Source organism: Cardiocondyla obscurior, linkage group LG22, assembly GCF_019399895.1.
Source record: "Cardiocondyla obscurior isolate alpha-2009 linkage group LG22, Cobs3.1, whole genome shotgun sequence".
In the NCBI taxonomy this organism is placed as follows: domain Eukaryota; kingdom Metazoa; phylum Arthropoda; class Insecta; order Hymenoptera; family Formicidae; genus Cardiocondyla; species Cardiocondyla obscurior.
In genome coordinates, this window is record NC_091885.1 from 1,634,354 (window position 1) to 1,657,180 (window position 22,827).

Below are 22,827 nucleotides of genomic sequence, written 5' to 3' on the forward strand. Positions count from 1 at the left end.
CAGCCGGTTCCTCGCGTCGGGATCGAGGACGACACGAGCGAAGATTGAAGACCCAGCGACGAATATCGCGAGTGCAAATTAATCCAGCGAATAATCGTTCGTCGCGTTTAATTTTAATCGTTTTAAAAAAAAATCGCCGCGATAATCCACCGCCGCGTCTTTCAGTCGTTCGTTTCCCGAATGTCAGTGTTAGTGATGAGTGAATTGAAGATCTTCAACGCGTCAGAATGATCCAGAATGCTGCCCACCGAAAGAAGGAAGGAAGGACGGAAGGACAGAAAGACAGAAGGACGGAAAATCCAATCCAACCGAACAACGCAAACGTAAGTAACCCTACAACACGCAATCAACCTTAAATCACTCAATCGTAATTATTATAAAGAAATTAATACAATAAACTAACGTTCGAATAAAATAAACGTGCGCGAAGCGCGCACTCTAATTTCAATTATTGCTTAAAAGTCCATCCGTCCGAATACTTCCCAGCGTAATTAAATTTTCATCCCGCTTATGCCGTGGCTTTTTAAACTCGTTATTACGATGCCGTTTCGTTCGCGATAAACGTCGAATTCACCGAAAGCGAAAATAGTATTTATACAACTTGATCTTTGCGATTCTGCAAAATGTCACGAGGGTTTTTTTTTTTTCTTTTTTTCCGAGCCAGAAATTGATCGCGATACGTCGATACGAAAGTTTGTTACATCATTGCGCAACTCGTTCTAATCTTGAGAACATTAGAGGCCTCCTTTACTGCGGATGACGCGTACGCTCGGGGTTTGGTCACGAAACACATGTTGCTTCGAAATATTTACATTTGTATCATCATCAATCACGCGATGTTCTACATTCCGAAGGCGACATTTCTCGTAAGAGAATATTCTATTGCGCAGTGATATTCCGCTTTACGCACGCACGTACACGCGTACGATACGTAACGCGGCCGTACTGTTATATTAAGATTGATCTACATAAGTCGCAGCGTTTTAATAAGTGATCGTAATCGTTAAGATTGGTCTACATTTATCGCGGTATCAGCGATAAATCTCTATGAGGATCTGTCACGTTATTCGTAAGGGCTTTGACGATAGATAGTTCGATTAGGGCCTACCTACGTATCTCTTGGCCGTTTCCGTTTGAGATCGAAATTCGCTAAGAAACTCTTTTCATGTGACACCTCTCTTTGATCCGTTAGAAAGAGAGAGAGAGAGAGAGAGAGTGAGAGAATCGTTGTGTTTTCCGACCTCGTGCGTGTTTCCTCTCCTCCCCTTCCCTCCGTCTCCTTACCCGCGGCAATGTGTCGCAAAAGCAATCGCGATAATAGGGAGCGAGAGAGAGAGAGAGAGAGAGAGAGAAAAAGAGAGAAAGAAAGAGAGAGAGAAAACGAGCGCCGGACGTAGGAGAGCAAGACGGAGCGAGAGTTGCCGAATGTCGCCGCGCGGCGGCGCGGAGAAGGGTGCGTGCGGGTGGGAGAGTGGGGATCCGCGAAGCGTTCGGCTACTCCACTAGTCTTCGTCCGTCCGTTAGCCGGTGATCTCCCACGGGTGCCATCGGGAACCCCGCGTGCGCGTCGCGGGCACCGCTCCGTGTTAAAAATTCGCTTCTCCGGGTCCCCCCTTTCGATCTCGATTTGCCCGCGCGATCGTCCTTGGCAAACGGAAGCCGCGCGTGTCCGGTCGACGGGCGGGTCACCGGCCCGACGTCCCCCCGCGTCACTTCCGACCGCGATTCCCATCCGCGAGCTTTTTTTTCGCGACGGCCCCTCTCGCGTGGGAGCCTGCGCCCGTTCGCCTACAGCCGCCATTTTTGTTTTCCGGGCCCGTTTGGATTTCCCACAACAGTGCACCGCGAGAATCTGACGGCCGTGACGAGGCGAGGACACGGAGGACGACGCGGCGGAAGGAGAGGATGGAGAGAGGCCGCGGGACGACGTCGTGACAGCCGCCGTCGAAAACCGTCACGGAGCCCAGGTACGTGTGCCCACATATCACGCCGTTAGAACGGAAGAATGTCCACCGCGGCGGAAATCGCGCGTGATACGCGAGCGCGAAACCCGTTGGCGAAACGCTCGCCGGAATTCCGTCACTATCCCTTCCGTTACGTCAACCCGACGTCGCAGGAAATTGATGAATCGCCGGCGAACGAGCGTGCGAAGCGAGCGGAGTAATAACGCGAGCACCAGCCGTGAGTCATATTTTTTTATTTTTTTTTTTATTATTTTTTTATTAATTTAGACGGCGCCGCTGCCGTGTATTTAAGCGAAACGATTTTTTTTGCTCGTCGTATTTTTAAGACGACGCGTCCTGCACGGGTGTCGCCTAGAAATTTACGGTAAATCATCTCGCGCCTCGGTATTTATTGTGCGTTTAATATTTTGAACAATTGCCACGGAGAGGCGGCGTAGAAGTCGACACGTCGATGCTCGCACGTCCATCGAACGGAAAACAACAGAAGTCGACACGTCACGGAACTAAATGTTGTTGACAGCCGCGCGAGCTGGTCTTACACGATCTTATAGCTTGAAATCGTTCCCCGTCTAAGTATATAACACGTAAGTGTGAATTGCGCCTGCTGCTCGCGCTAGTTCGCTCGCGGAACCGCGTACGACTGCGAAATACCTCGGCGAATTGGTTCACGTGATTTTTATGTGTCCGCGCTAATTGAAAACGTACAAGCTAAGAACTTGAGGAGCTTCGTAAAAAAAAAAAAAAAAAATAATACACATTTAGCTTCCCGAATATTATTTTAATCCTTACTCGTCCACGCTTTTAAATGAAACGATAATTAATTCCGAAAAAAAAAAGAACAAAATTAATTAAAAAAAGAATTTTATTTTAAACTTTATATTCTTTGTATCGTAATACGATTTATTAAATATTTTTCGTACGCGGTATTATAAAGCCGGACGGCGGGATGGGTTACATTACCGTTTCGCGTACTCGAAAGGCTGGTAGAAATTTCAAGTGGATTTCAACGACGGTCGATAGTTTGTTTCGTTAGGTTTGTATTGTGGGTCAAGGACCCGACCGCGGGAAGAGGAGGGAGTCTTTTCGCGGGTATCGCACCCGCGGGTTATACCCTCGTAAATCGTACGTGTGTAAATGAGAATTACTAATAAGCGTAAGACCCGGCTCCGGGTAATCGAAGACAGGTGGTAGATAACGAACGTTGTCAGACACAGAAACACGTATTAAGATTCGAAGAATACGAGCTATTTGCTAATAGCCGCGTCAATTACAAGGCGGTTGCCGATTATCAGTGCGGTTCTAGGTATAGGCTGTTAGACGGATGGCTGAACGACTTCGCTCGTCGACTCTTTTGCATAACTAGGTCTTTTGTCAGCGGGTAAGTAGCGCGGCGATCCGCAGTGGAACCGCGCTCGTCGTGATAGCACGTTTTATCTCCTTTCCTACACCCTTCCCGCGAGGATTGAGCGGGTCTAGGTATCGCGAAAAGAGCCAGGTCGATTTCAATCTAAATTTTGACTCCTCGGCGAGAAAAGGGACGGAGATCTCGTTCTAAGCGAGCCGGGTCAATAGTTTTTTAATTATCGTTGGGCATTTCTATCGAGTGCTCGGCACGCGATCGTCGGGAAAAAAAATTGAACTTGAAGCAGATTCATATCGGGAGGGAATAATTTTTTTTTTTTCTCTTCCTCCGCTCGTGTCGATTTAAAGGACCCGTCGTGGAAAAATGAGTGCATAGTCGCGGGACAAGTTCGGCGGCACGAGGGACGGTTTCGCGCGGCGTGCCAGCGATTACGGCGAGCGGTTGCCTTTATTTTAGACGGGGCCGGCCGTCGATCGAACAGTAGCTTCCGATGTTCCTCGAGCGAGGAGAATTAACAACTCCGACATTCAAGCGTCCGTGAAGAACGAGCGATGAAGATCGAAGAGGTGAACGCACTGGCGCGAAATTTACGTTCAGGTATGCGCGTGTGTGCCGGGTGCGATACGCACGTGCGCGCCCGCTCGCGCGCGAACGATACGTATGCCGATGCGTGCGTTGGATCCGTTTGATCTTCGCGAATGGAGCGAGCGAATCCGCGTATCATTAAATAGATAACGGCCATAAATTCGGCCGGGTTACATAAAGACGCGCAAAAGTGCGCGTTAAGGTCCGACCGTTCTATTTCTGTGCCGGCGACCGGGGCGCGTTCTAAAACAGTGGCTCTCAATTGCATTCTCTCGTCTTTGCCGTCGTGGCCGGAAGTCCGGTCTTGCCTACTTTCGTTACCGTAATCGCTGAGCGATATCGCGACAAGAAGGGGCTCCCGTGAAAAATTTCCATGGAAAAGTCGGGCGGCGTGTTCTGGAGATTGTTCGTAATCGTTCGAATTCGATCGTAAGCGACCGGGTAATCGAACGGGACATTAATTAATATTTAATTATCATTTAAACAATTGCTCATCTTTCGGCTCGTCTCACTTATTTATCTATTTCCCGCGACAGAAGTTAACGGGAATATACCAATTGCTTAATTTTCTCGTAGCTAGAAACTAAATAACTTCATATCGGTGATATATAATAATTCTTATCGTAATCAACGTGCAATCTCACTTTTTCAATCAACGTAGCGATAGCGGGATATAATCGCTTTAAAAAAAAAAAAAAAAAAATAGAAAAAAAAATGTAGTTACGTGCGTAACTTTGATCTCGCGTACAAAAGTCAGCTGTCGCGCCGGTAGTTTCCGCGGCTCAATAAAAGCGGGCGAGCGGCCCGAGATTAGAGAACCACTGAATGAAAAGGGTACGGAATAAAACGCGTGTTCGCGGTTATCACCGCTCGCTAGGTCTGTTTGCTTTTTATCAACGTCGCGCGCGATAATTTCTTCTCCAAATTGCGAGAGCCACGGCCGGGTGACTGCGCGCTTTTTCTACGCACTCCGGCGCGATCGCGCGCAGATGCGATCGCGCGGCTATTCCCTTCTCGCTTCTGGCGTGACACAGCGGATTGATTGCCAATCCGACGTGTACGGGAATGATTTATTATTGGTACCGAATCTGATTTGAATAACTTTGACGAGCAAATGATTATTAGAAATTCCGAAACGGTATTGCCGGGACGAGAGACTATCGCGATAAAAAAAAAAAAAAAATAATAAAAAAAGATAGAAAGAAAAAGAAGCAGGCTGCGTGCTCAGCCATGAGGAAAATCGTTGACGGAAATAGGAAAGACGGAGACGCGAGCGGGACGGAGACGGGAAATAGACGAGTAATATCGTGTTCTAAAGGAGACAAATATCCGCGTAAGAAGTAAAAGAATTCACGGACGCGAGAAATAGCTCGTCGCGTGAAACGAGTCCGGGGATCCACGTCGCCTTCCTCTCTTTCTCTCTCTCTCTCTTTCTCGTCATACAGATTTTTCTGCGGCGCCACATTATTGGCGTACATCCAACCGAGGCGGGCAGCCCCGTGCCTCGTCTATTTTCGTTGATTCCGATCTTCCTGAAAAGCCGGCCCGACGAAACGGGTCGCGTTTGCCCTCGATCCCTCTTGCCGCCAATGGCCATTTAACGAGCGCCGCCGCCTTGGCGGCCGTACGCGATTAATACCGCTATAAAGATGACGATAATCATGACGAATTGGCGTCGCGCGTAACGAATGCCGCGGATAATAAAGAGGCGATACTTCGCGCCGGGCGCATCCGTCTCGCCTGCACATCCCGGCAGCTTCGAACTGTCGCGGATTCTATCTTACTTGCCGCTCTCATTCCTGACCGAGGGGGAAGGGGGGGTGGAGGCTCTTCAAAGATAGAACCGGGAACGCATACGGCAAGCTGATCGGCACGTTTGTATTCTATTAGTATTTGCTAAATGTCATTAAAACGGTAACCGGTGCAAACATTATCTTCTAGAAGAGAAATCAATACATTCCAACGGCACTCGATTATACGGTAAAATTATTCGAATACCTCGGGGGATTATCTTGATTCCGCGTCGAAAATTAAAAGCTTCCAGCGGACTAAATTGCGTTATGAAGGTAAATTACATTTTTTTTTCTCTCTTTTTTTTTCTCTTTTTTTTTCTTTTTAATCTGATTACAACTGTGGATGCTTTTACGTCAATGAAAAGTTCGATTTCATCGTCGATACGTTTTACGTTGAATTTTTAAAGCGTTTTGTGATAAACAAATAATTTATCGCGGAGCAGGAATAAGGAGTTTATTGTAGGCTTAATGAAAGCTCGTCAATTTGAGGCATTCTATGCGTAAGTCTAAGGGACGATTTTTCCAAACTCAACTTGTTCTGCCCCGGTCCAGAATTCGTCCGCTCGTTTTTTTTTTTTTTTGCGTAACCAGGAATCGTAGACGGTAATTTAGAAGAGAGACATGTCTGGAAAAATCAATAAAGATATCGAAAGGAACTATTTTCCTCGGAAGGAGCGCGCTAGCTAGTCTGTAGCCGGTCTGAGAATCGATGGCTATAATTCGCACATGTGACTCAAGCGTCTCTTCTTTCCTGTTCTCTCTTTTTCTCTCTCTCTCTCTCTCTTTTTCTTTCTGCCTGAACTCCCTCTGTTTACTTGTCCGTCTGACTATTTAAATTTTAAAATATTTTTAGAAAGCTGTCTGACGTCCTCCCTTCTCCACTTATCTCTACGCTTACGACTTCACCTCCTGTTTCCCTCGAAATAATCGATATAATTAAATTACACTCGAATACTTTCCGATTAATGCGACGGCGATACGGGATCAAAATCGCGGATGAAGAGATTTAATCTCGCGCACCCCCGTCCAAAATCAATCTCTGCATTCCTACGGCTTTTTACCTTTTTTGTCTCTCCGCTGGCACTCTTGCCTCGATCGCTCGTTGCACGCACCAACGCTTCTCCCTCCGTGCAGCGTGCGGCATGCAACAGGTATCCGCGCTGACGTCAGAACGTGGAGGGAAAGAGACGGAGATGCGCGACGCCCCGCCGACAAAGACGGGGCGATCGGAGCGGAGACGCGCCGGGCGGAGGAAGCGCGCGGGCCGCGAAAGAAAGAGGAAGAGAGACGAAACGCCGGGGGGGACGAGATCGCACGCACATGCGAGGGCTCGGGGGCCTGCACATGACTCGGCCGCATCCGCCGTCTCTTTCCGTCCCGCGATTGTCCTCCCCTTCGCTTCGCCCCCCTCTTTCCTCCCCCTCGTTACCGCCCCGTTGCCCGGCGAGCTCTCCGGGCTTAACTCGAACCGAGTTGTGTCACCGCGCCGCGCCGTGTTACGAGGCTGTTATTCAACGCGCGCGCGAAAATATGCGACGGACAGCGACGTACGCGTCGACGACGGTGCGCGTACATTACCGACACACGGGAGGGCTTGATCGATCCGGAAAAGTCGAGGCCTAAGGCCTATCTTCGGATGTGAGGCACCCGGCAGGTATTACGTATAAGCGGCATCTCGAACAAAACGTCGTTTTAGTTTACTGCTTTTATTAATTTAATTAAACACGATAGTTACGCTGATGTTTTTTTTTATTTTTCTTCTTTCTTTCTTTTTTTTCTTTTTTTCTTTTTTTTTGGTACTTTCGATTTTTTGGATTGAATTGAATTTGAGATCCACGAGCGCCGTTTGTGGAAATTTTTTCGAAAAAATCAACAAGTGATTTTTTTTTTTTATTTTTTTTTAGTACCGCTTTGTGCACGCTTCTCGCGTGCATACGCGCGCATTTCCGTCGTACACGCGCGGCTCTGTTTACGAATTCCTCGAGTCTCGTCCGGCGGCACTCAAGCCCGCCGACGTGTCCGTTACTGTAATTCCGCGAACTGCTTTAACAACGTCATGAATCACGGAATGACTCCATGCGTTGTAATGTATGCGCGCAGAAACGAGAGATAACAGGCGCTGCCATTATTTTCGTATGCGATTACTATTCCGGACGTGACGCGGCCGTGCCGTTCGTGTGAGTCGCTTCCAAACGATAGTAATGCATATCGATAACGACACAGAAGAGAATAAGGGCGGAGGTGAGTCGAATTAAGTCTGTCAAAGAGAAAAAAAAAAAAGATAAAAAAACAGTTACGCGAAAGAAACAAGATATTTAAATACGAAATTTATTAAATCCTCGAAACGGCAACCCCATCGATTAAAACTTCTCGTTCTTCATTTTATCCACAAACCCTCGTACGGTATCGTTCAAAGAAAACGTCCGATAATCCAGCGCTAAATGGCGATCAATCGAAAATCAATCTCAGATAATCTCGCTAATAATAGATATCCACATACGTAATTAATATCGTCGGTTAAAAATATCGTGGAAAGAGAAGGAAAATGTCTCGACGAGTGTTCCACCGGGCGGTGTGTCGACTCGAGGAGGTTGTCACACAGGCAATTCGCGAACGTACACGTACACGGGATGCTGCTAAAATCGATCCGGCTCGAGGTGCAAGTTTCGACGTTTCGCTCTATCGCGGTAACGGGCGAGAACCAGGGGGAGGCAAGGGAAGGATGGCGGAATGGAGGTCGAGGGGGGCACCTTCTTCCTTTCCGCTTGCGAACGAGCGATGTAAATCTCGCTGTCGGAGCGCAAGTTTAACAGTGCGTTCGCGTGAGAGCGACCATCTCGGGTGCATATCGGCCGCCGAGAGTAGAACGCGGTCGGGGCTCCTCGGAACAAAGCGCGTTTCGCGTGCGAGTACATGGGCCGCGTATATAGAATAGGGTACGCGTATGTACAGTAAGCGCAGCAGACCGTCCCGTCTCGTCGCGGCTCAGACCTTAATGACGTCATTATCTCTAATTAGAATTCCCATGGTGGTAACACCGTCCGCGCCGGGGGACGCCCCGTTACACCTAGGGAGAACTTCGCTCGCGTGGATAGTATCGAGTGGCTTCGCCGCGCGCCGTAACCCGCCCGAGTGTGTACCCTAGCGTGGCCCCCGACGTCTTACTTCCGGCTAAGTCTGCGGCAGACTTTTTCACCCTCCCCCTTTGAAGCGACGCGTAGGTATCCGTCCACCCTCCGGCTCGTTATCGATTTTTCCGTCGCGGAAATATCGTCCGGTGCTCGATTATCGTGAGTCAATATCGCGGAGGCGGTTATCGTCGCCGCTCATCGCGGCGTGCACGCACCTCTCCTGTTCGTCTTTATTTTCGACGCGCCATTAAAACCTTGAACGGTCGTTAATTCAGCGGGCGCTGTCGCGGAGGTTGAAGAAGCGAAAATGTCGGTCAGGCGACGAGAGCCTTTTCTTTCGGTCTTTTTATCCGGCGATAGATCGCGTGGAACGAGCCGCCGAGCATAGTCCACGCCGGTAACGAGAATTGTGTATAGGATAAACTGCGGATGAGCAATCTGGCTGCGACCAATCGTTTGCGCGCGTCGCACGCTCGCGGTTACATCATCGAAAACGTTGTCGTCTTCCTCTATCTGTCTGTCTTTCTTTCTTCCCCCTTCCCCGTTTCTCTCTCTCTTTCTCTCTCTCCTTGCGTAAGGGTGTTGGCGATATAAGCGGGATCACCGCGGAAAATATTCCTCCGCCTCGTTCTCTTCTCTCTCGCTGTGCGAAAATTCATCCGCGAATCGCCGCCGCCGTCGACGCGAAGGTCGCCGCGGAAATTGATTTCGGTCGCGTTCAATTCTCTCTCGTTCCATTAATTCGATCTGTAAAATACCGGGTGTCACGAGAAGAAAGAAAAACCGCCTGCCGTGCGTGTCGCGCGCGGGAAAAACCAGCGGCGGCGTGTCGGGTATCGGCGATACTCTGCGGCGAATCGAGTATCCTCCGAGTATCGCGACGCGTAATTCGAAACTTTAAAGTGCCAGGGATTTCACCGAATTAAAATCGGTCCGAGATAATTCTCAAACTGGCACGGTTGAAAATTTCGCCGACGTTGCACGGCGATAACATTGATAAATTGCGACTTTCGGGTTTGAAATTAAATTAATAAGGATTAAATTAATAAGGAATTAAAGGAAACTGAGCATATTATCTTTACCGCCTAGAATATTTTGAGAAAAAAAAAAAGAGAGGGAGAGAGGCAGAGAAAAACGTTTTTACGGCCGCATAAATCAATGCCGGCGTGATATTTGTGCTCGCTTGAGTTTTTCACGGAACCGTGGATGACCGACCCAATGGCGCGTCTTTGTTTTTATTATTCTCCGTATCGCCGTTCTCGGGGTCGCCTGTCGTTGGCGTCGTTTCTCTGCCAACGTCACGCGACAACTATGTGCGCGACACACCATTCTCGGAGACGTGCGACCGGGATTGCAAAATGCCTTACGATCGTAGTTCGCCGTCTGCGTATCGTACATCGCCGGACGAAAAAGTGCGTAGTTTCGCCGTTACGTCGAATGATTTTTCAACAATCTGATTATCTGGCACCGTCAGAGACATCAAACGTAACTCCTATCAGCTTTTAACGCGAGGAAAAAAAAATTAGATATCTCTCGGAGAACTTTTTCTTTTACCGTGAGATAAACGAAATAATTTGTTAAAGTATTAAAATGATAAATCGTTAATTTCTTAATTACTTAGATCTTTTATAGCGTTATTAAAATTCTTTGTACTTAATTTTTACGTATAGAAATATTATATTATTACAACACGTGGTGTAATAAAATTTATTTTTAAGTCTTTGCGGTTGCGGAAAGCCCTTGAATAGATTTCTCGCGGATAATAGAAAACCGAGACTAAAGAACTGTTCCACGAAGGTAATAGTTTCTAATATCTCGATCGCTCCACTAATCCCGAGGTCCTAGACCTCTAAACGAGATACACGAAAGGCAGTCGCCACATCTTTGCGAAAGAGTGCAATGTGGGTCGCGAGGGACGTGGCGAGATGCCGCTGAACACGACCGTACATGAACGGTCGGAAATATCTCGCGCTAGCTACTCGCCCCGTAATATTCCTTAGCCTTCCTCCGCAGATATTTCATCTCGAGATCTTTCATCACTGTCATCGTTATCCGTGCTTTCGTGATCTTGTTTGCTCCTGCTTTGAATTATAACTACTTTAGTTCTCGCCGTGTCGAGTCATTGATGCTTCTCGGAATGATCGATATCGCAGATGAGTCATTTTCTCTAAGACGCAAATAAAAATTAAAAAAAAAAAAAAAAGAAAAAAGAAATCCTTCCCTTCTTTCGTCAATTCCACGTGATTAAAGATTCCCGAGATAGCGCCAGCGATCCAATCGAATTTCTATCGCGAACGGATTCTAAATGTCGGAGACTCCGAAATACGCAATTACGCACTTTCAAATCGTACATTTTTTTTTTTTTTTTTTTTTTAATACTTTTCCGCGACGGACGTTCGCCGCGGATTTACCGCCGCGAATTGAGCACCGCTGGCATACTTAGACGCCGCCGCGGTTGGATCTTTAAACTTTAAAAGCCAACGCGCCGGCCGCGTAGCTATTGACGGGGCTGGACCAGGGTCCCTCTCGCCGCCACTCGTTCCGTACCCCGGGCCCCCCCTCTCGGCCGACGTCGAGGTGGCCCCTTCGAATTTTCTCCCTTCCACTTTCACCACCTCCACCTTTCCTCGTTCCTCTCGCGTCGGCCTCTTTCTCCCGGGTTCGCGGGCACCAGCGAGTCCACCGCCGGAGTGGCCGCTTCCACCGCGATTATGCAAAACAATTATTGCGGAATGCGGTCAGCTGTTCCCAGACGCACGCTGACGTCACGCGTTGTGCTCTTTCACCCGGGGCACGTGCTTCCCCGCGCCGTCTCCCTAGAAAAGAGCACGGCCCCGATATCCGTTGTCTAAACCGCGAGAGACGTCTTCTACGTTCCCTTCTCGCGGATGACATAACGCCGTTGACGGATCCCGCCGAATCCCCCGCGTTACGCCGCGTACCACCGCCTAGCGTGAATACGTGAAAAAGAGACCGCCCGTGACCTAGTTCAGCGCAGGGAACATTTTCGGAAAGTTTTTTCAAGTCTTAATCCTTCGCGGCGCGACACTTCGACGACGTAGCAGATGTAACGCGATGGTAATATCGACGTCTCTGATATTTATAACGTAAACGAAATACGATAATTTGATACCGGGCACCTCAATTTTAATGTAATACGTTAAGGTAACGCTGCATCGTGAGACCTTTATCGGGAATGTCTATATATATGCGACACACGGCAGATACGTGGACGCGTTATCTCTTTACATTGTCTGTTGATTTTAATTACGACGGCGAAAGTCGAAGAACGCGACGGCCCTAGAAAAATCTCCTCGTTGATTTAAAAATAGACGAAATCGCCGCGTCGTTTTTCTTCCGCATAATTAATCGTTATAGTATGCCAAGAGAAACGAAGTGCTTAATTGTTTCACGATTCAGTCACGTGTTGTTTGAATTTACAAAGAGATAACAGGCATTTTATATGTTCTTTTGCTAGAATCGCGCCAGTCGTTTCCGTTCTCTGCCGAGATAATCGGACTGCGTGCGACAGCGTTGTGCCATACTATGTTACGATCGCAATACATTGTACCTTCTAACGAGACTTATTTAAATTAGACGGAATATATGAAACGTTCTCGAATAATAGCTGGCAAGCAAGAGAGACATTTATTCCAAATATTGATAACATCTCAAATTAAAACTGCAAATAAAATTAAAAAAAAAATGTTTTAATTAATTTTAGAAAACAGAATAAAAATCATACTAAGCTTCTAAGTATTTTAGATTAATTGTATCTTTTATAAAATCGCTAAAGCGTTTTATAACATTTTTATACTCCTTCTTCTATATCTGATATTTTATTTTATTAAAAAAAAAAAATCTCTCTTTTGCATCGAGTGCTTCTAATTATTAATATCGTAACACAATACTGTCAAGTGCCGCATAAATTATTCGAAACGAACTTTGGAAGTTCGCGGAAAGTTGGAGGGTACCCTTCGGCGTAATATCGTCACACTTTATCCACGACATTTCCGTTTTTATTTGCATTCGAGACACGCCTCGGCCTTGAGCGTGATACACGTGCCGAAATTACGTCGCTGCGCATTTTTAGCTCGGCGAAAATGGGCAAAATTGTTAATTTACGGCGGACAAATTGTCTCGGTGCCGACTTTTCGGTTCTTCGCAATTGGTTTTCCGTAATTCCCGTGTAAATACGCGGGTTTAAGAAACGCGATCAATAGTGGGACTTATTACTCTTCGCGAAAATGTGCGGCTCGATAAAGTGACGAGAAGCGAAAAAGACGCGCGCCTCGTGTCTTACGTAATCTATAGCCTTTTATTGTTCGGCGGAACAAAAATGCCTTTCAGCAGGCCAGAAGTATTAACAAATGATTTTATTTGTCGCTCGAGCATAGTACACCTACCCGCTGCGTTTAAACGATCACGGATACTAATTACCATTCAAAAAAGCACACTTGCATCACGCGCTTGGTATACAAATATTTTATCGTCGCGCAATACGGCAGACATGTCTGTGGCATGCAGAGTTTTTGCGAAATCTTATCAAGATTAGTTTGTAATAAAAGAATCGATCACTCGAGATAAATAATATATAATCGTGCTTGGGTTCAAGATGCTCATTTTATTAAAGTAGTGTAGGGTTTATAAAACGCGGTTAAGTATTTTTTTTTTTTTTTAACGATGACTGATAATAATTTTGTTTTTTAATCTATAATTCATGCGACTACGCGTCACGCGAAATAATCGCCGGTACTTAAGTAGTCTATTAAAGTCACGTCGAGAGAACGTCGTCGGCCGACCCGATTTTTCGTCGGCGATTCAAGTCGGTTCCGTTTCGTAGATACCACAAAGTGTGTTCTAACATGGCGAAAGGATCCGTAAAGAGACCCCTCCTCCCTCCCCCTCCCCTCTCGCCGTATTCGCGCCGTGAGAACGTTCCGATGAATTTCTCGGTCTCGTTGAGGGTCTCTCGGCGATTGGTCGCGAACCCGCCTCTATTACGCAGCAGAACCTCCGTTCGCTTCCAACGGTGGGCTCACCGATAGTAGAAATACTGGTCCGGGAGGTGGGCCTTTAAAAAATTAGCGAGATTCGGTCCGCGCGTGGGTTCGTTCAACTCGCGGCTCGTCTCACTCGCACGCACGCGTACGCACAAATATTTTCCCCCTTCTCCCTCCCACACGCACAAAATCCTCCTCCGTTGTCCTCTAGTTCGTTGCCTGACGGTCTAGGCACGTCCACGGGCAACGCGACGCTCCGCAGAAGTGAGTCACAATTTTTTTTATCCGGTATTATTATTATTATTAGGTTTATTTTTAAGCTTCTTTGTCACCTCGTCGCGTGGTCCCCCTTTGTGATTCTTTGACGTAAACTTTTATTCCTTGGCGAGCTTCCACTTTTCTTTTTTTTTTTTACTGACAGATTGGACGGAGATAAAGAGGATTCGGTCTCCCTCGTGGTTTTCTTTTATTTGAAATTTCGTTAGAAATTGGAATTCTTAAGGGGGAGGAAAGAAAAAAAAAAGAAATAAAATAAAATAAAATTGGTCAGAGTTACGTAGACTCGAGAGAGTGCAAAATATATTTTCGCTAGAGTATACTTTGTAATGTAACACGTTCCTTCCTGGAACTGACGCCACAACCGGAAGGTTTCTATTTGAGTCGTTGAATTTACGCGAAACTGGACACTGCTACATTTCGGGAAAGCGTTTTCGGTTTGACGTGCGAGCGTTGTATGACTAGTGTATGGTTTCACCAGCGGCGGACAGGCATGATTTGCGTGTATAATAATAAGTTCATTTCCTGTGACCGATAAGAGATAGGGAGCAGATGTTTACGGAGCAGTCAGCGATTTTATTACGAGCTCGAATCGAAGGGAGAAGGCAAAGCAAGGCGTGCATGCGGGTATGCGTTCTGCGATTCGCGGGGTACACGCGGGTAAAATTTAAACAAATGCGGGGCTCGAAAATTTGAAAGCTCGACGAGACAATAAGAACTGTCCGAGGTTTAAATTACTAACCAAAAAAAAATATTAGCTTTAAAAAAAAAAAAGGAAAAGAAGAGAACAAATAAAATATCTACGGTAGAAAAAAAAAATCGTGGACGTCTCTCGTATCTTTTTAAATAACCCGTCTTGTGCTTCTTCTTTATTAGCAGAATCCTCGAAACTCGCCGCTTCGAGATTCTGCCATGGGGAAATTACTCGCAAGAAGTACGCATATCGGTGCGCAAAATGACAATTCTTAATTCAGATTACAATCACCGCGGTCGGCATTGCATTATTGCGACGCGGAGAATTTCTTAGACAGTTATTACTTTCCGGGACACGGTGATGGCGATGGCGGTCGTAACAATACGGTATCACTGCTGTTAAGATAACCGAGGACGACGCCGGTTCCCACGTAACCGCCGTTCGTGTATCGTTGCTTGAAAACCCGCCCGTGCTGCAACTTACAGGGGAGGGAGGAGGAGGAGGAGAGGGCACAGAACCCTTAACCGGCGTTTTGCGCACGGTAGATGCCGCCGGGGACATTCAATCCGCGATCTGTCGTGTTATTACTCGCTGCGATGTCTTCCTAGGACAATGATAACGATTAGCTCGCGCGAAATCCAGCGTGCTCGTCAAGTTCCGTTACCGATAGCCAAACGAAGTAGCGTAATGTAAAATCAATTTCGCACGTGCGTTCACGAGCCTGTTATCTCGTAATGCCTTGATTCTCACGACGTGTTGTCGTCGGCGAAGACCGCGGCGGCGGACTCGTACGGGGCGCGTTTTACGTCCGCTTCTCTCGCTCCCGCATGGGAAGTTACATCACTCGATATTATATCTGTCTTGGCATAAAAAAAAAAAAGAAAATAAAATAAAAATATGAATCGACAATTCGCTGGTACGATCTATCATTGTATATTACGTTTCGAAGATAACTACGAAAGATAGAGGAGATGGGCACGATTATCACGTGTATATGCTGTGCTTGCACGCGCACGTACGAACACACACGTGCGCACACACCCGCGCGTAATCAGTTCTCGGATCGATCAATCAGTAGAGTCCTAGGGATCATGGACCGGCGAATCATCGGGACACATATCTAGCCGCGATACGGCTGTGTGTGACGCGAACCAAGCGTGGGAACTCCTTCGGGACACGCGCAGCGGTGCTCAATCCGGTCCGAATACTCGGCCGCGCACGCGGCCGGAAATTCGCATAGCTCCCGCGCGGCGAACCCACGCGCCGTGTCGAAGTTCGCACATTAATTTCGCGATTTTCTCCGCGCGCGGCGAAGTCCTGCGGAGATTAATTAGGGCCGTGACGACGACGAGAGACCGTCCCGTTCCCGCGGCGAGAGAGATACCTCGGTCTAGACGCGGAAATTGGTAAATTACCCCGTCCGGCATAAATCAACTTTCGGACAAGAGCGGAGCAACAAGCACTTGCCGAAAGAAAATCAAAAGAGACCCGCGGTATATATTCTCACGTTTATTTAACAAAAATTTCGGTTGCATAAACCCTTCAAAAAAATTATCCGTAAGCTCCTTGTTACAAATAAAAAAAAATTAACAAATTATTTAAAAAATAAAATAAAATAAAAAACACGTTCGTTGAAAATTAAAAGAGAAAGAAGTGAGCGCGCTACTTTGAATGAGAATAGTATCGAGGTCCTTAACGCGGCTCGGTAGGAAATCGCGGCGGGGATGATGGGTCAATGTTTCGTGGAATGCGGGGAAATAATGGAGGTCAAGCTTCCTCGGGTCCATACTTGCCGCTGACAGCCGCCGACGAGATGAGAGGTGGCGATGGGCTAGTCGGAGGAGGCCGGACGTCGTAGGTATGTCTTCGCCTCCTTCTCCTTTCCTTTCTCCCCCGTTCTCTTTCGCTCTCGCTTTATTTGGCGAGTTTTTGCCGTGTTTTATGAGCGGCTTAGCGGCGCTTTTTATAGCCGCCTCTCTCGCTTCACAATGCGCCATCACAGTGAGTTTTTACAAACGTTCTTGTAGTATCTAGGCAGCGGTGTGTATCGGACGTGTGGGTATTTTACATACGCGCCATTATATAATGAGCAAACGTGTGCAGGCCGGTTGAAGCCTTTTCCGACGCGTCGTCAGGTGAATTCGCTCGTCCTTCGTTCTTTTGGCACGTGGTATCTAAACGAGTGATAGAAAAAAAAAGAAAAAAAAAAATATCGACTCTCGACACGTCTTATTATAGAATAACTATAACTTGAAGAAAAAGTTGGTGCTGTAACGAAATATTTCTGAGCCGAAGGAAAAGACATACGATTCTGTAAGCCTTCTTTCGAAATACAAAGTCACGAGATTATAATATAAAATAAGAATTTTTTTTATAAATTAAATTTCTTTTATTTTCGTTAATATATTAGCATTCTTTTACTATGCTAAAAAAAAAAATATGAAAGTCTTTGAAGGAAATAAGAAATGCATTTTATGATCAGAATATTTAATTTTCCATGAAACTGTAATACGCGTTGCGTTTTTATGTTTTAATTATCAAATATTTAATGCTTAAAAAAAAATAAAAATAAGAAAGTCTTTGAAGGAAATAAGAAATGCATTTTATGATCAGAATATTTAATTTTCCAGGAAACTTAAATACGCGTTGCGTTTTTATGTTTCAATTATCAAATTATTAATGTTTAAAAAAAATATATATATGTCTGATTTAAATATCCTTCTTTAATTAATATTTTCCCCGATTGGAAAGATTCTAGGATATCAGATACAGGTTAATCAAGAACACTGATCTCGGTTGTAATAATTTATTTTTTGATTGGTTTAATTAGATGTAGAAAATACAGGCAGCTATCGTGTGTAATAAAATACATAGAATATTAGAATTATATATAAAGTTATTCAAATGTTACCACCTATCTTTGTAATATTGTAATAGATGCCATCGAGAGTCATTAAGTAATAAGTTGTATTCAGTAAATGACGAGTAATCAAATCGGGCACACCTTTCTCCGACACGCTCGAGAGAGTTTAGTTGGTTTCCGCAATGTAGAACGCAATTCACGCATTTTACATTTTTCTGTACGTATGCGAGATTTATTTATCCTGCTGTAGGCATGTATATTTTTACAGGCGAGCGTGTGCGTGCATCCGTGTACGTGTATCTCTCTTTTTCACCGTTTCTCTCTCTCTCTCGTTCTCTCTTTCGTTTTCTCTTCATTCAGATGCTCGCCATGAATGAACCACAGACTCTTCGTTCACGCTATATAGTAGACGCTTTTTCCCACACTTTAATACCACAATGGTCGTCCTTCGAAGATCGAGACCGCCTTGCCAATCTTTCTTGCTAGCAAAATCGCTCGTAAACTTAGAATTATTGTAGAGTACGGGTATAAAAAGGTACCGTCTTAATGGCATTACGCGGAAGTGTAGCGAACATTTAATTATAAATTAATAAACGTATAAATCAACGTAAAAAGGCAAAACATTTTTTAGGGAAATGTAAAAAAATTACGCTATTTTTATTTTGCATATTAGTTCCTGTAAATAATAATTAATTGAATTAAATGTTTGGCTAAAATCAGAATTTTTAATAATTATATTTTGTTATATGCGATTATTGTGCGCGGTTGCCTGAGAAAACTGAAGCTGTTTAATAATCGATAAGAGGGAGTTTATTTGTTTCCATTTTATCGTATTTTTTTTTAACGATTTTTTTATAACCCGTAAAGTACATAAAGGCGATTATCCGACCACAAAACATGATTAGGTGGTGTGAAACGCACTAAAATTGTGTTCGCCAATAATTCCGTTGACTGTCGACACGTGGTTAACCACGCATAACCGTGGGATGGAAAAGCCGTGTTTGCTTATATCCCTTTTTAAATTAATAATCCCGCGGCGCATACGAACGGCGAGTGAAAAGACAAAATGCGTGCAAAACGCAAGAATTTGTATTTAATTTTATTTATAACACTTGCAAAAATTTCATTTTTAACTCGTAACAATTTCACGTTAAAAAAGAAGATGCAGATAATTGTTAATCTCGCGTGTTTACTTTCCGTTGCAAAATGTAAACGGTTAATTGATTATTTTTAATTAATTTAATCAACTGCGCGATTAAATTAATTGGCGCTACTTTCTTTCTTATTTTTTTTCTTTTTTTTTTTTAACAATGTCGAAACCAAGCCGCTTACTAATCACGCGCCTAAAAATCTCCGCACACGCGCGTTCTATTTCCGGTCATTTCTCGTTGCCAAATGCGTCGCAAATGACGTCATAAAGCTTTACGTTACCTTCGAAGAACGGGCCCGTACTTTTTGTGAACGGTCCTTAGTTCTAGACGCGTGCTTCGGATACGGGATATAAATTATACCGGATCGAGTCGCGACGTTTTCAAATAAATAGACGTCGAATTATTATTTTTTTACTTTCAAGTAGGTAATCTTAGAGAGAGAAGAGAAACACGTCTCTCGTTTCAAGTACGATGCGCGTATGCGAACCGTGCGATGCACACCACGCGTAGCTTTGCGACGATATTTGAGGAACCGAAAGGGGGTTGGCCGGAAGAGATCGAGACAGTTTTAAAGTCCGCGCCGCGCCGCCTATATTAGAGTGGTGAATTAATTAGGGCGCGTTACCCGTGCGTTCAATGTTGACTCCCGCCAATCTCTCTCCGTAATCCTTTCCGGTTCGCCTACGAAACGCTGATAATTCGAAAGGCACAGCGCTGTTAGAAGATGAACAAGAACCGAAGTTCACCGCGGCGATAAAGCGACGCCGCTGAAAAAGTTTGTTTCGCGTCGATTGTAATTTTTAAATTCAGCTTAAGCCGTTTTATAAATACACATTGGGCGCGCCGCGGGATTCATTTTATTCGCGATAACGGAATTAAAAATCGTGATACCGATAGCTCGCTCGACCGGGCCCGCGCTCGGTTCCGATCGTCGGGTTGCTGTTATCTAGCGAAGGCACAACATCGAATAACCGATAAAACGTTTGCGTCATAACGCCACCTGCGCCAAGCATGCACAGCCTGTTGCGTAAATACACGAGCGTTGCGTGTGCCGCGCGTACGTGTGTGTAGGTACGTACGTCGAATATATGGAATTTGTCGTAAATTCGCGTACGTCGCCACTCGACGGGGCGGCACGAGAGGCCGGGCGTTATTGCGTAACGTCGGATGCGAACGTGGATGTTCACTTTGCCGCCCATAGACACCGAGATTCGAAAACGTTCTCAGGACCGTGTCGAATATCGTTTAAGAGCTTTTCTTTGATATGCTGCTTGAAAAGAAATTTCAAGCCGATCGAAGATTTATTATCGATCGGGGACCGGAATCGAGAACTCGGTGAGACTCTTCAAAACTCTGTGCAAACGTTCTTAATTAACGTTGGAGGAAGGTTTACCTCCGCCGGAGCGGTTTTCAGGCATAATGATATACAGGTAACTCGCTCGCGCTCACGTCGCGCAGGGGATATTTAAACGAAATATTATCTTATCCTATTTTTATCTCGATATTTGAAAAGACGAAGTCTCCACGGGTCTGCCCTCCTTTTATTTTCGTACGTTCGTATCGCGCACATTTATGCCATGCGAGTATTTTACTGAGATTTTTTTTTGTTTCTATTTTTTTTTTTTTTTCTATTTCTTTTTTAATACTTGAGAAATATTTTTCGACTTGCTGTATATGACGTTTGTATTATATTCTTACTGCAATATGCAAATAACACGCTTATTACAAAGTCAAACTTTTTAAAATCGGAGCTTACAAAAGATCGATAGAGCGAGCTTATCGGCCGCTTTTAAGAGAAGAAATAATCCGCTGGAAGTACAATGCTCGCAGCATCCGCCGCGCACTCGCGATGTACCTATTAATAGAAAGAGTAACGTGTTATCTTGCTCGGGCAAAACGTGTACGTTTCCCCGTGCCACGCTTAGTCGCGTAAGAAGACTGAATTTGTCGCTTGCGCGCGTGTATCGTTGAAATTAAAGCCACGAGTTACGCACGTTTTGCGATCGCGATAACGCACAATCGTCGTCTGCGAAGTCAAAAAAAAAAAGGGAAAAAAAAAAAAAAAAATTTGCTTATCTGAGGCGCCGGAGATCGAAACACCGGACGGCGATCGTTTCGCGGTTGTTGATTTCGTAATCTCGTATCAGTTGTCAGATTGCTTTGCCGCCCGCGCCGGCACGCCACGTCGCCCGGAGGCTTCATCCTTCCTCCCCGTATCCCGTCTCTCAATGGAGGCGTCGGAATTCTTATCGGTCGCTGGCGAACGCCGTAATATTACGTCACACACGGTGGCCACCGCCGCAAATCCGTTGACCATCCGCCGGCTATAAATACATACCCCCCTCGGTCCGCCGATGGCGCATAATTGCGCCGCGCGACGGCGTGCCGCGGAATATTTCGTGACGCGGAATAAACGAAATTATGACGGATGAAATTATGAATCCGAAAGGCGGAAGATCGGCCGCCTCGGGCGTTATCTACGGCGGATTATCTATCATTTTTTTTTTTTCTGCGGCTGATTTCTTGGTATTTCGTTTCTTCGACGCCACGTCATTACGTTCCACAATTAGCCCGTCGATTAATCAGAAGAAAGTCTCCATCGACGTGTCAGAAAATCGTTACAGAATTTTATTGTTAGAATCTGGGAAAATGTAGGCTGCGGCGATGGTCCTGCACGTTTGCCGTCGGGTCGGTATCTCCTTCGTAAGCGGCCGACGATTCTTCGACGGCGAATCGTTATCGCGCCGCGGTGAGCGTCGCGGGTATGGCTATCGCACGTACGACTTTGTGTCGCCTACGCGTTAACGCGCTCAGGGGCGCTCTTTAAACGGCATGCATCGCGCGCGTGTTCTCCATTCGCGTTCACCAGACCGAGCTTCATTCACGTGCCGCGTCGTCGGGAGAGCCGGGACCGGATGTCGCGCGTCACGACTCGATATCCCGGGCGGCGGTTTTCGATCGCGAGGAAGGTCAACGCCGGGTTAACGCCGAGCTGCGTTCCTCGGGCACGTGACCGTGGAATAATCGCAGGAAAGAAGAAAGGGGGAGAAAAAAAGAAACGAGAGTAAGAGTGAGAGAAAATACGCCTCGGTCGCCTAATTATCGCGTTGCGTGAGTACGCGCGTACTCGAGCGTTATGGCGCTTAAAATAATAATAATAATAGATGTACGATAACGCTGAAATGAGAACGCAAGTTTCGCGGTATAACGGAGCCTTCGGCGGTAGCGTGATTTAAGTTTCACCCCGGGGAGATTGCTACGCCGAATTTGCATGACTTCCCCCCCGGCATCGACGTGTCGCGGATTATTTTCAAGTAATTTCTGTGCCGCTCGAACGAGAGCGTACAAAACGTGATTATCAAATGAATGACGAAACGGATCGAGTACGAGCCAGCGAGCACCGACTAAGTCGCCGGGTAAGGAGAACAGCTTCCGCTTTCTCCGCGGAACGGTTACGTTCATACGCACTCGCGATCACGAATTCCGCAAATATTTTAACGATATTTCCCCCGTTTAATTTCGCTCGAGTAAACTTTGCTCAAACAAACGCGCTTTAATTAAAATCGGCGCGGCCGGGGAGCGGAAAATCGCGGATTCCTTCGAGCACGTTCCCTTTTTTTTTTTGTTTTTTTTTCCGTTCACCGCCTCAATTATCTTTTCAACGCACTCGTCGTTGTCCGTAAGGTGAAATTCCGTTTGCGTGCGCGCGGCTCGGTGAGTAGCCTACTATCAGAAACGTTCGCCGTGCGTATCCGCCCACTCGCTGCGCCGCCACACACGTTGTCGCCGTCACCGCCGCAAGCTGCCTGCATAGTCGAAGTCCACGAACCGCGATGAAAACCTATTAAAATACGATCGCGCGGCCCTTACTCGCGCCGACGATCGCCCTCTCAATCAATCGGGCGACGGAGCTTTAAAAAAAATTGCCGCCGGTCCCGAAAGACCGCCTCGCGAAAAATCCGCTCCGTGAAATCCGCCCGCCGTCTACGCGTACGGCGCGACAC

General features: G+C 46.2%; 1 long non-coding RNA gene across 2 annotated transcripts in view; it reads left to right on the forward strand.

Annotated features, from left to right (window-relative positions):
* The window catches only part of LOC139111103 (uncharacterized), a 28,995-nt gene continuing 6,168 nt past the window's right edge, over nt 1-22,827 (forward strand). The window contains exons 1-2 of one of the 2 annotated variants that reach the window (XR_011547154.1): nt 1-323; nt 1,839-1,967. This is a non-coding gene — a long non-coding RNA (uncharacterized lncRNA). Of the gene's footprint in view, nt 324-1,411; nt 1,968-22,827 lie in introns of those variants that run through there. The other variant, XR_011547153.1, reaches the window with a different exon arrangement.